This window comes from Cyprinus carpio, chromosome A7, assembly GCF_018340385.1.
Source record: "Cyprinus carpio isolate SPL01 chromosome A7, ASM1834038v1, whole genome shotgun sequence".
NCBI lineage: Eukaryota > Metazoa > Chordata > Actinopteri > Cypriniformes > Cyprinidae > Cyprinus > Cyprinus carpio.
In genome coordinates this window covers 32,802,632-32,814,470 of record NC_056578.1, presented here as the reverse complement: position 1 = coordinate 32,814,470, position 11,839 = coordinate 32,802,632, and the positions used below count along the sequence as shown (strand labels likewise).

Genomic DNA, 11,839 nt, shown 5'->3' with positions numbered 1-11,839 from the left:
CCCAGACTCTGTGCCTATACTGTATGTATGTGAATGATCTCCTGGCCTGGACACCTCAGCCAGATCAGATAAACTTCATGACCTGAAAGTATGTAGAGAGAACCTTCCTCCCTACTCAGTTCTCTCTAAAACAGACACATACTGCTATAGGAAACAACATCTTTCAATAATTCATAGACAAATTTTTCTATTGCTTTTCTATCATGCATATTCCCATGTCTTTGAGTATGATTACTACCTCCTTGTACATGGTTTTGTCAAGTCAAGTCAAGTCACCTTTATTTATATAGCACTTTAAACAAAAAAGATTGCGTCAAAGCAACTGAACAACATTAATTAGGAAAACAATGCATCAATAATGCAAAATGACAGTTAAAGGCAGTTCATCATTGAGTTCAGTGATGTCATCATGCAGCTCAGTTCAGTTTAAATAGTATCTGTGCAATAATTTGCAATCAAGTCAACGATATCGCTGTAAATGAAGTGTCCCCAACTAAACAAGCCAGACAGCTGCAAAGAACCAAAACTCCATCGATGACAGGATGGAGAAAAAACCTTGGGAGAAACCAGGCTCAGTCTGGGGGACAGTTCTCCTCTGACAGTTGTATTGTGTATTGTATATTGTTTTATGCATTCTTATGAAAGATCAGTAGTTAATGTAAACTCACCTATAACATGTTTGGTCTCTATGAATTCATCTTCAGATCAAATAAATAATATATTATAAAATATGTATACACATAATAGTTCTAAGAATCTGTTGTTGTTTTGTATCAACACACCCAATCGAATTACATATGAAAGATACCATGCTCTCAGACAAAGAGCCATAAAACCCCCCAGTATTTCCAAACTCTGTTTGGAAATTTAGCTTTTTTCATTGGACAAGCCCATCCTGAAAGGCAAGGCAAGTTTATTTATATAGCACATTTCATACACAATGGTAATTCATAGTGCTTTACACAAAAGGAAGTAAAACAATCATAAAATGATTATATTACAATTTTTAAATAAGATTCAAATGAGATTAAACAAATTTGGAACAGTTAGAAATAAAAAATGATTATACATAAAATACAGTGCAATCAGTTCGGACGTATAGTGCTCATTCAACAAATGCACAGCTAAACAGATGAGTTTTGAGTCTGGATTTAAATGTGACTAGTGTTTTAGCACATCTGATCTCATCTGGAGAGCCGCCTCGAGGGAACTGGAACTGAGAGTGGACGCCACCACCTCGGGAGGGTCGTGAGCGGATGCCGCCGCCTCGGGGGCACAGAGAGCCGCCTCGGGGGAACTGGAACTGAGAGTGGACGCCACCACCTCGGGAGGGTCGTGAGCGGACGCTGCCGCCCCGGGGAAATCGCGAGCGGACGCCACAGCCTCGGGGGACTTCTGAGCGGCCATTGCTTCCCTCACCGACATCAGTGTAGGATCCTGCGCGCTGCATCTAAGCCCGAGGTGCCCAGAGAATGACCCCAAGAAACTGGACGTGGCCAGCATGACCTGAGGTGGTCCTGGAACAGCAGCCCATACTGGGAGGGGGGCACCCTCCAGCAGTTCCACCTCCTTTAAATCAATTATGTGGTTGACCATCTCCCAATAGGACCTAGCTATCTAGCTCTCCCAGTTCCACCCAGTTGACAGGCTCATCCAGGCCTGCTAAAAACAGGTGGATGAGGGTGCTCTCCTCAAGCCCTTGGACTGCATCGAAGAGGTCCTCGGCATACAGCCCAAAGGGGCAATTGTCTTGTGGGCAGGGATGCGGCCCATTGGCAGGGGTCTGGATCCTCGGTCGTCCGGGAGCTGGGTATAAGAAAATCCCCATCGCTGCTGAATCTGCAAATGGCTCGTTTGTACTGTCACGGACCGTAAGAGGCGAAGACTCAAGTGCAGGCAGATGAGGATTCTTTATTTATAAATCACCAAAATAAACAAAATCACAACTGAAACCACCCCGAAGGGGAAAAAAACAGAGTAGCATTCATGGTTACAACTAGTCATAAACTGAACACAGGGCAGCCAGACATCAGAGGCACAAAGCAGTACATACGTGAGACAAACGAGCACAGAACAGAAAACACAGGAAGCTTATAAAGAAGAGGCAATCAGGTAAACAGCTGGGACAAATAAGGTAACGAGAGAACAGGTGAGTGGAGTTTAGGGGAATGGAGTCCAGAGGAAAGGGAGAAACACAGGTGGAGCAACTGAAACAATAATGACGTAACAAGATGGCAGGGTCAGAAAATAGACAGGAGAGAGCACATGGCACCAAACAAACACAACACTCACAAAAAGACAGTGTCATCTGGTGGCCCTCCCGGGCACACCAGCTGAAGACTGTGACAGTTGTATGATTTATGTCTTTTGAGTTAACCCTTCAGATTAGACTATAGAACTGTAGTTTTACTTATTTAGGGTTCCTGAAACATTGTTTAGTCACTCACTATATGTTTATCATATAATAAATTACCTTAAATGTTTACAAGTTGTTTTGTAACTGAAAAGTCATGTTTGTAATACTTGACGTAATTGTGCAGTTATTTAATAAATTAGAATGTCTGTGTAATGTTTGTATATGACACTTTAGACATTAGTTACACTATGTACACACTCTTGAATGGTTGTTTATTGTTCATTTTTGTGCCAGAAAAGCTTTATAGCAAAGAGGATGACTATTCCAAAATGAATTAAAACCATTTAAATAAAAAATTAATGAAAATTAAAAGATACTAAAGCCACAGAGCTCCTAGTAACCTCAACAAATTAACTCTAAAATCACAAAAAAAAAAAAAAAAAAAAAATAAACATATATATATATATAGATTATATATATAGTATGTGTATATACTGTGTATATATATATATATATATTATATATATATAGATATAATATATATATATATATATATGTATATATATATACATGTATATATATATAATATCTATATATATATATTATATATATATATATTTGTATTGCATAACAACCTAGGCTTTTTATATAATAAATTAAAATAAATAAGCTTTAAAATACATAACACTTTTGTGCCAAAAAAGCTTTATAGCAAAGAGGATAACTATTCCCAAATGAATTAAAACAATTAAAAAATAAATAAGCCACAGTCTATTGTATTGCACAACAAGCTAGGCTTGTATTTTATAAATAAAAATAAATAAGCTTTAAAATAAATAACACACTGTGGCTATATTTTTAGGACTTGCTTTAAGGCATGTTTGCATTAAAAAAAACAAGCTCCCGGACCTTGGATGGGCTGAGTCTGTTTCTTCTCTCTGAGATAATCAGCCCAGTTTTAGAAAATATTCTTTCAGATGGAACAGATGTTGCCACAATGCAAAGTCTTGCCTTCATGACCTCAGAAAGGGTTTGTATACTGGTGAACATCTCTTCCACCAGGCCAGAGGGTATAATGTGTGGGGTAAGAGTGGCTTTGCAAGGTACAGTAGGCCCGCATCTTCCTCATAGCATCTGACGTCTTAGAAGTGGTAGCAGAAGGCCTCAAGCTTGCTACCCTCTCGTCATTCCCAAGCATGGCCCCTGCAAAGGCAGTTGCACAAGGATCTGAAGTATTCTCCTCCTCACTCTGAGCTGGGTTAAAGCAGTGTTGGGGAAAGTTACTTTTAAAAGTAATGTGTTACAATATTGTGTTACTCCCTAAAAAAGTAACTTATTATGTTACTTAGTAGCTTTTTATTGAAAGTAATGCGTTACATTACTTTTGCGTTACTTTTTAAATATGAACAGGGCTTGATTGTTTTTAATGTAAGAAGTTCTGTTTATAGCAAATGTAAATCACTAAAATCCACAGATTTCTGGCTCTGAGCCACTGACTGCATCTGACACAAGAAACAGAGGGGGAGGGGTGGAGCCTGTTAAGAGATGATTGGGCCAGCCCAGTGTCAGTATGGAAAATGCTTTATTGAACACTGAAATACATACAAAATGTCAAAATTACCGTCTTGGAAAGTATGTTCGAAAAAACTGTCGGTTATGTCTTAAGTGAAAGTAAACAGTTGAGAAAAAAAATCGGATGTGTATTATATTGGAGGCATTCATTGTCTCTTAAAGTGACCGCGCCTAATTTAGCTAATAGCTGCTGTAATGTTAATCCAAGAAAATGAAAGAAAGAAAATCACTCACTGCTGTTGACTGAATTACTTTGTAGGTTTAACAAGATTTAATGCACAGTCAAACCAACAATTATTCAGACATCAGATATAATTTTTGATATATTTTTTACTAGTAGGTGCAGGACACTATACTTCATGTGAGTATAGCAAAATAAAGCGAACTGTGACATATTATACCCAAAAAAATCTTCATACAGTGGACTACTAGTGAAATTGATAAAAAAAAAAAAAAAAAAAAAAAAAAAAAAAGAAACCAAAAATCATTCAGACACTTTGACCTGACCATATTTTGCTTACGTGTTTTTTCCTGAATTAAAAATGCAACATTTTTTACAAACCACAGGCTGAACACAATTAAGCAATGCTTGGTATATTGTCAACAAAAGTATTGTGATAGCTTGTGTAAATATTGTCATACTGACAGTTGTCTGACGATTTGGTGATGTAATTCATTACATATCTTTCTATCAAAGTTATCTGAGATTATCAAGATGAATTTCGTTCTGATGAGTTTTAAACTCTGAGTTTGTTGTTATATTTTATTAATTTATTTCTAAACTATAGCAAATAAACTGTGATAATGTGAGAAATGTTGAAGTTGTCTGAATAAATTTTGGTTTGATTGTACATTTAATTTTTATATTGAAGACTATGCAGTGCTATTTTACATTTAATTATTCAGTTTCTGTACCTGGATACCTACAAACTTGAAAAAAAAAAACTTAAACATTGTGTAAATAGCACAAATAAAAATGTAGAACGCGAAATAGGGACAAAACAAATTAAACACATTTTCAAACAGGGCCGCGCCGACTGGTACAAACCTGCACCGGGGCCCGGCACAAAACCCAGCCGGAGAACCTGGATATGATGACGAAGAACTGTAACGAATAGTATAACTGACACCTTTAGTCAACAAATAAAAGACAAGTTGGGAAGAAATCCAGAGAGGGACGAATGGAGAAGAGATCCAATCAGAACTACTCTTTTTATGGGACAAGTTGGGAAGAAATAAACTTTTTTGTTCCCGCGAATCTTTGAGGGTAGGGTTGATCAATGCAGAAGCAGTAGAGCCATTTTGTCTGTGTCTCTAAAGCTGCTGGCAAATGCAGGCGCAACAGCTAAACAAACGCAGCAGGAGTTACACAGGAGGAGAAGAAAGAGATTTCAGAGTTTCCAGAACTTTGCACAGTTTCGAGGACGTTTTCACAACAGTTAGGTTTTGGCTACAAGCCGCACAGTGAAGTTACATTGGGGGTTTTATCTATTTAGTTGTGTTTAGTTGCACAGTCTTAGTTACACAGCTTTGGCTGATTTCAGTTGACTTCGCTCGTTAGCAACACGCTAACGTTTTGCAGGGCAATGACATGTCTCATGAACAACAGAAATGTCAGAGCTAGGTCTAGGACGAAAATGAAGAATTGACATCTGGTCACACTTCACATATGACAACAAGGACAACAAGAACACCTGTAAACCGTGTGGAGTAAAAATCGCTGGGAAAAACACCACCAACTTGAAGCAACATTTACAGACGACTCATCCAGAAATACATGCGAAGGTAAGCATACACGCTAAGGTTATTTTATCAGGTAAACCACCGTGTTTCCGCTTAACTTGGAATAAAATAGAAGCTAAAGGAAACCACCTCTGAACTGTATTGATTGTATTGGATTGTCTGAATTAAAACTGAGTATAAATATTCAATGTCCTCAAATTGAATTAAATGTGTACTATTATAGTAGATGTTGTGGTGTTATATGACTGGACAAAGTGTGTGTGTGTGTGAGAGAGAGAGACAGAGATCTGAGGCGATTGGGCAAGAAAGAAAACACAACTTGATTCCCCATTTATTCACCCTCACAGATACAGAAGACGCCTGATGACCATGGGCCAAGTGGAAATAAAGCGAGTGCTGCTAGTGCAACCCAGCAGCAGGCCATCTCTACAGCTTTCCTAAGTTCTTCAAAGTACAAAACTGAATCGAAGGAACAACAGAACAAGGAGCAGGCCATAGCTAGATGGATTGGACGCACAGGTTTACCACACACAACAGTTGAAGATGAGGACTTTGTTCTAATGATGGAGATAGTAAATATGAGACTAACAGTTCCAAAGAAAACGTCTCAGGTTACGCATGTAACCATGGTTCCTCGAAGGAACGAGACGCTGCGTCGGAGACGCTTTTTGGGGAACGCCCTCAGAATCACGTGTGTAATCAGTCCAATGGATGGGCGAGACGTCATAGGCGGGTGACGTCAGAGACCAGGAAGCTTAAAAGCAAAAAAGTGGTTGAAGCAAGCGCTGGCAGAGATGCCGGAAGTGTGGCAATCTGTGACGCAGCGTCTCGGTTCTTCGAGGAACCATGGTTACAGTGGTAACCTGAGACGTTCCTCTTTAGGAACTCGAGCTGCGTCGGAGACCGCTTTGGGGAACGAGAATGCCCCGCCGCCAGACTTACAAATCTCTGCTGCCTATGTGGGAAACTGCACAGCTAAAGCAAAAGAAGGAGTCAGGACCCTGACAGTAATCGGGGACAACCCGTCCCAATGGCCAACTTTAGAGGAGTGAGTCTTGACCCCCAAGAGAGGGGAGATCAGAGGACTCGAGGCTTTAGGATAGCATCCTGATCCACTGGCCTTAGCCCTAAGCTTTTTTCTGAGCGCCGCAGGCCTTAGCCTCAGTGCAGATCCGCAGAGGAAACTTGTAACCAGAGGGTGTCTGCCCTGACCTGCCACCGGAGAGGGGCAACGGTAGGCCGCAATGGCCGCCACGTAGACCTTCAGGGTGGAGTGGGTCAACCCTGTGGAGAGAAGGGCCTGCCAGCGAACTCCAGCACTGTACCAACCCCCAGGGCGTAACCTGGGTGCGGAGCTGGCGGTTCCGCACCAAGAAGTGAAAAGCTTCCACACTTCAAGGCATACAGTTTTCCTCATTGAGAGGAGCTCTGGGAGTGGAGAACAGTCTCAACATCCTCGTTGAGAGACCGGAAGCTAAGAGTTTGTGCCTCCTCAATCAGACCAACACCTCCAGCTCTCTAAGCTCCCAATGCAGGGCGCGCGCCCTCCGTCCTGAGCGAGAGGAGATCTCCTCCTGACGGGACCCATCCCAGCCTCTCGAGACCTGATCTTCTGGTGTCCATTAGAGGCAGTTAGCTTGGTGCCCATGAACGCGGCGCAACCGGCAGGAGATGGCCGAACTAGCCCTGCTTCTGGAACCCTCCCAGTCGGCCAGGTCGCGAGCCTCTTAGAACCACTACGTTTCCGGGCGGGAACTGAGAGAAGCGCTCGCCGGAGACCGCTGCACCCTGGAATACCAGCAGGGTTGGCAGATCGATCTCCTGAGGGCACTGAGGAGAGACGGCCACCGTTGGTAATGCGGTGTTGTATAACCCGCTCTTCCCCAGAGGGGCCTTTGCCCTCTTGAGGTCCTGAGCCACAGCATCAGGACTCTCATAGCTGAAGTCTCCTAAAACGACGGTCCTCAGACCCACGTCGTCTGCTAGGAAGACTAGACCAGATCCGTAGAGATCGCGAGCCTCTTAGCACCGCTACGTTTCCGGGCGGTAACTGGAGATCAGATCAGCTCGCCGCGGAGATCGCTCGTGCCTTGGAACACTGGCAGGGATGGCAGTAATCGTAAATCTCCTGAAGGGCCCCGTGTAACTGTTGGTGTACCACCGATTGTTTCCCCTAGAGGAGCTGGCCCTCAAAAAGTCCTAAGCCTTATGCGTCAGACTTTATGACGAAGCTCTCCAGGGGGGCTGCCGGAAAATGAAGGTCCCCGCAGAACCGCTTCTTCCACTAGCTACGGCCTTCAGCACTGAGAAGCTGGCGCACTCTGACTCTAGACTCAGGCGCTACAGCTACGAACTAAGTGGACAACCCCCGTCGCGAGGCTGGAACACGTGTAGGATTTGGGAACTGCTCCGCACCGGCCAGCCAGCCCCTGACCACCTCAACCTCCTCAGACCAGCACCAGCATCCCATGCTAGTCACAAGCAGTTTCCTGCATTCAATCACCAGCATCCCATGCTGGTCACAGCAATACGCAGCCACCATCATACCAGCACCAGCATCCCATGCTAGTCACCAGCATAGATACCAGCACCAGCATCCCATGCTAGTCCACCAGCATACCAGACACCAGCATCCCATGATGAGCTCCACCAGCATACCAGCACCAGCATCCCATGCTGCTCACTCAGCATCCCCCAGCACCGAGCATCCCATGCTATCAACCAGTATCCCCAGACCAATAGCAGCCCCATGCTAGTCATCAAAGCAGTTTCCAGCGCAACACTCCAGTGATCCAATCACATCAGCCTACCATGCGTAGCATCACCATGCATTTCACCAGCATCAGCACCAGCATCCATGCTGCTCACCAGCTATACCAGCACCAGCATCCCATTCCTGGATAGTCACCAGCAGTAACCAGCACCAGCATCCATGCTGGTCACCAGCATACCAGCACCAGACATCCCATGCTGGTCCACCATGCATCATTACCAGCACCAGCATCCCATGCTGGTCACCAGCATACCAGCACCAGTATCCCATCCATGGTCACCAGCATAACCAGCACCAAGCATCCAGGGCCTAGTCACCACAGTCCCAGCACCTGCATCCCATACTAAGTATCACCAGCATACCAGCACCAGCAGACCAGCACCAGCAATCCCATGCATACGTTTCACCAGCATACCAGCACCAGCATCCCATGGCAGTCACGCAGCATACCAGCACACATCCCATGCTACGTCACCACATGACCATTACCACCAGCCATTTACCAGAACCAGCAATCCCATGCTAGTCGACCAGCATACCAGCACCAGCATCCCTGACTGAGCCTCACCAGCATACCAGCACCAGCCATCCCATGCTAGTCACCAGTATCCCAGCACCAGCATCCCATGCTAGGTCACAAGCAGTTTTCCAGCATTCAGTCACCAGCATCCCATGCTAGTCACCAGCATACCAGCACCAGCATCCCCATTGACTAGTCACCAGCATACCAGCACCAGCATCCCATACTAGTCACCAGCATACCAGCACCCAGCATACATAACCAGCACCAGATCCCATGCTAGGCCACCAGCCATACCAGCACCAGCATCCCATGCTAGTCACAAGCATTCCAGCACCACATCCCATGCTAGTCACCAGCATACCAGCACCAGCATACCAGCCACAGCATCCCATGCTAGTCACCAAGCATACCAGCACCAGCATCACATGCTGCTCACACAGAATACCAGCACAGCATCCCATGCTAGTCACCAAGTATCCCAGCACCAGCATCCCATGCTAGTCACAAGCAGTTTCCAGCATTCAATCACCAGCATCCCATGCTAGTCACCAGCATACCAGCACCAGCATCCCATGCTAGTCACCAGCATACCAGCACACCAGCATCCCATGCTAGTCACCAGCATACCAGCACCCGCATACCCAGCACCAGCATCCCATGCTGCTCACCAGCATACGCCAGCACCCGCATCCCATGCTGGTCACCAGTCATCCCAGCACCCAATCCAGCCATTGGGTACCCTAAACAAGTCACAGCATTTCCAGCAAATTCAATCACCAGCATCCCCAGTCAATGCTGGTCACCAGCATACCAGCACCAGTATCCCATGCTGGTCACCAGCATACCAGCACCAGCATCCCATACTGGTCACCAGCATACCAGCACCAGCATCCCATACTGGTCACCAGCATACCAGCACCAGCATACACCAGCACCAGCTATCCCATGCTATTCCAACCAGCATTACCAGTACCAGCATCCCATGCTAAGTCACACATCGCATACCAGACCAGCATCCCATGCTGCGTCACCAGCATACCAGCACCAGCAATACCAGCACCAGCATCCCATGCTAGTCACCAGCATCACCCAGCACCAGCATCCCATGCTAGTCACAAGCACGTTTTCCAGCATTCAATCACCTAGCATCCCATGCTGGTCACCAACCAGCATACCAGCACCAGCATCCCATGCTAGTCACCAGCAATACCAGCACCAGCATCCCATACCTATGTCACCAGTCTACCAGCCCAGCAATCCCAGGCTAGTAGAGCTGTAGTCAAGTCCAGCATCCCATGAAGCACCAGCAATACCAGCACCAGGGGCATCCCATGCTAGTCACCAGCATACCGCACAGATCCCATGGTAGTCAACAGCATTACAAGCACACAGAATAACAGCACTCAGCCATCCAAATGCTAGTCAAAGCTACCGCACCAGCATCCATGCCTGCTCCTCAGCAACCATCTTTTAGGCACAGCATCCCAGATAGTCACAAGTATCCCTCAGCAACAGCATCCCATGATATCACAAGCAGTTTCAGCATCAATCACAGCATCCCATGATAGTCACAAAGAATACCCGAAACCAGCATCCATGCTAGTCACAGTACAAGCCACAGCATCCCATGCTAGTCACCGCGCATACCTAGCACCAGCATACCAGCACGCATCCAACCAGGCTGCTCACCCGCATGTACCTCGCACCACCAGCATCCCATGCTGGTCACCAGTTATCCCAGAACCAAGATCAACATGCAGATCACAGTACCAGTGTTTCAGCATTCAATCCCCCAGACTATCCAATGTGCGTTAACCGTAGCATTATCGAGCACCAGAGACCACGTATAACATGATGGTCACAAGCGCAGTTACCAGCACCAGAATAACCATGCATGGCATGCTGGTCAACAGAATTTTTTACCCAGCACCAGCATCCCCATACTGGTCACCAGAATCCAGCACCAGCAATGCAACCAGCGAACCAGCATCCCATGCCATATTTCACCAGCATACCGAGTACCAGGCATCCACTGATTAGTAGACCAGCATACCAGGAGCTTTGTCGACCTCCCACATCGCTATCCCCAGTAACAGCACCGCAATACATTAGCGTTTTAGTCAACGCATCCCATGTCTCACGAGCATACCAGGGTCCACGCATCCCCTGCTAGTCATCAAGCGTTTCCAGCATCTTTCATCAACCAGCATCCATGCTGGTCAACAGCATACCAGCACCAGCATCCCATGCTAGTACCAGCATACTTAGCTTACCATGCATTCCTCTCGCTGTCGAAGACCACAGCATATTATCCTATTCTAACCAGTCCCATCCCATGCTATAGAGCTGTAATGATCAAAAGGTCCAGCTTTGTCGAGGGTCAAAACGTGTGAGTCACACGTCCAACGCAAATAGATCCTCGAGTCCAAGTGCCCTGCAAGACAACTGAGTAGCACAAACGAGGGGTGGACTTTTCAGTCGGGACGTTACAAGTCCAATGTCCAATGCGTTCGAGTCCAAGTAAAGACAGAGTCAAAATGTGTCTAATTAGGCAGAAAAAAAAGGATCCTCTCAAGCACCACAAATAACTCTATGTATGTGTGGGAGAGACCGCATATTTCATATTCCTGTAGAGAAACTCATTTTACCATCTTATTTGTAATGATCAAAAGTATGTGCAACCACGGTCAGTAACAACTGCTGTTGCGACAGGGTCTCCAAACTAGAATCCCTGGAGGGGCAAGTGCCCTGATCGCCCTTGGCGCACGCACTGGGCCTTTAACACCATCGAAGATGTTTCTAGTGTGTCTCAGTAAGAGTTTTTGGATTAGTGGTTCAAGTGTGTTTAATCTTAGGGTGGAGCATAAAATCC

The 11,839-nt window shown here is 45.4% G+C and overlaps 1 pseudogene; it reads left to right on the top strand.

Annotated features, from left to right (window-relative positions):
• The first annotated feature begins 5,527 nt into the window (after nt 1–5,527).
• LOC122145789 lies at nt 5,528–8,240 on the top strand (annotated as a pseudogene).
• Nucleotides 8,241–11,839: the final 3,599 nt, after the last annotated feature.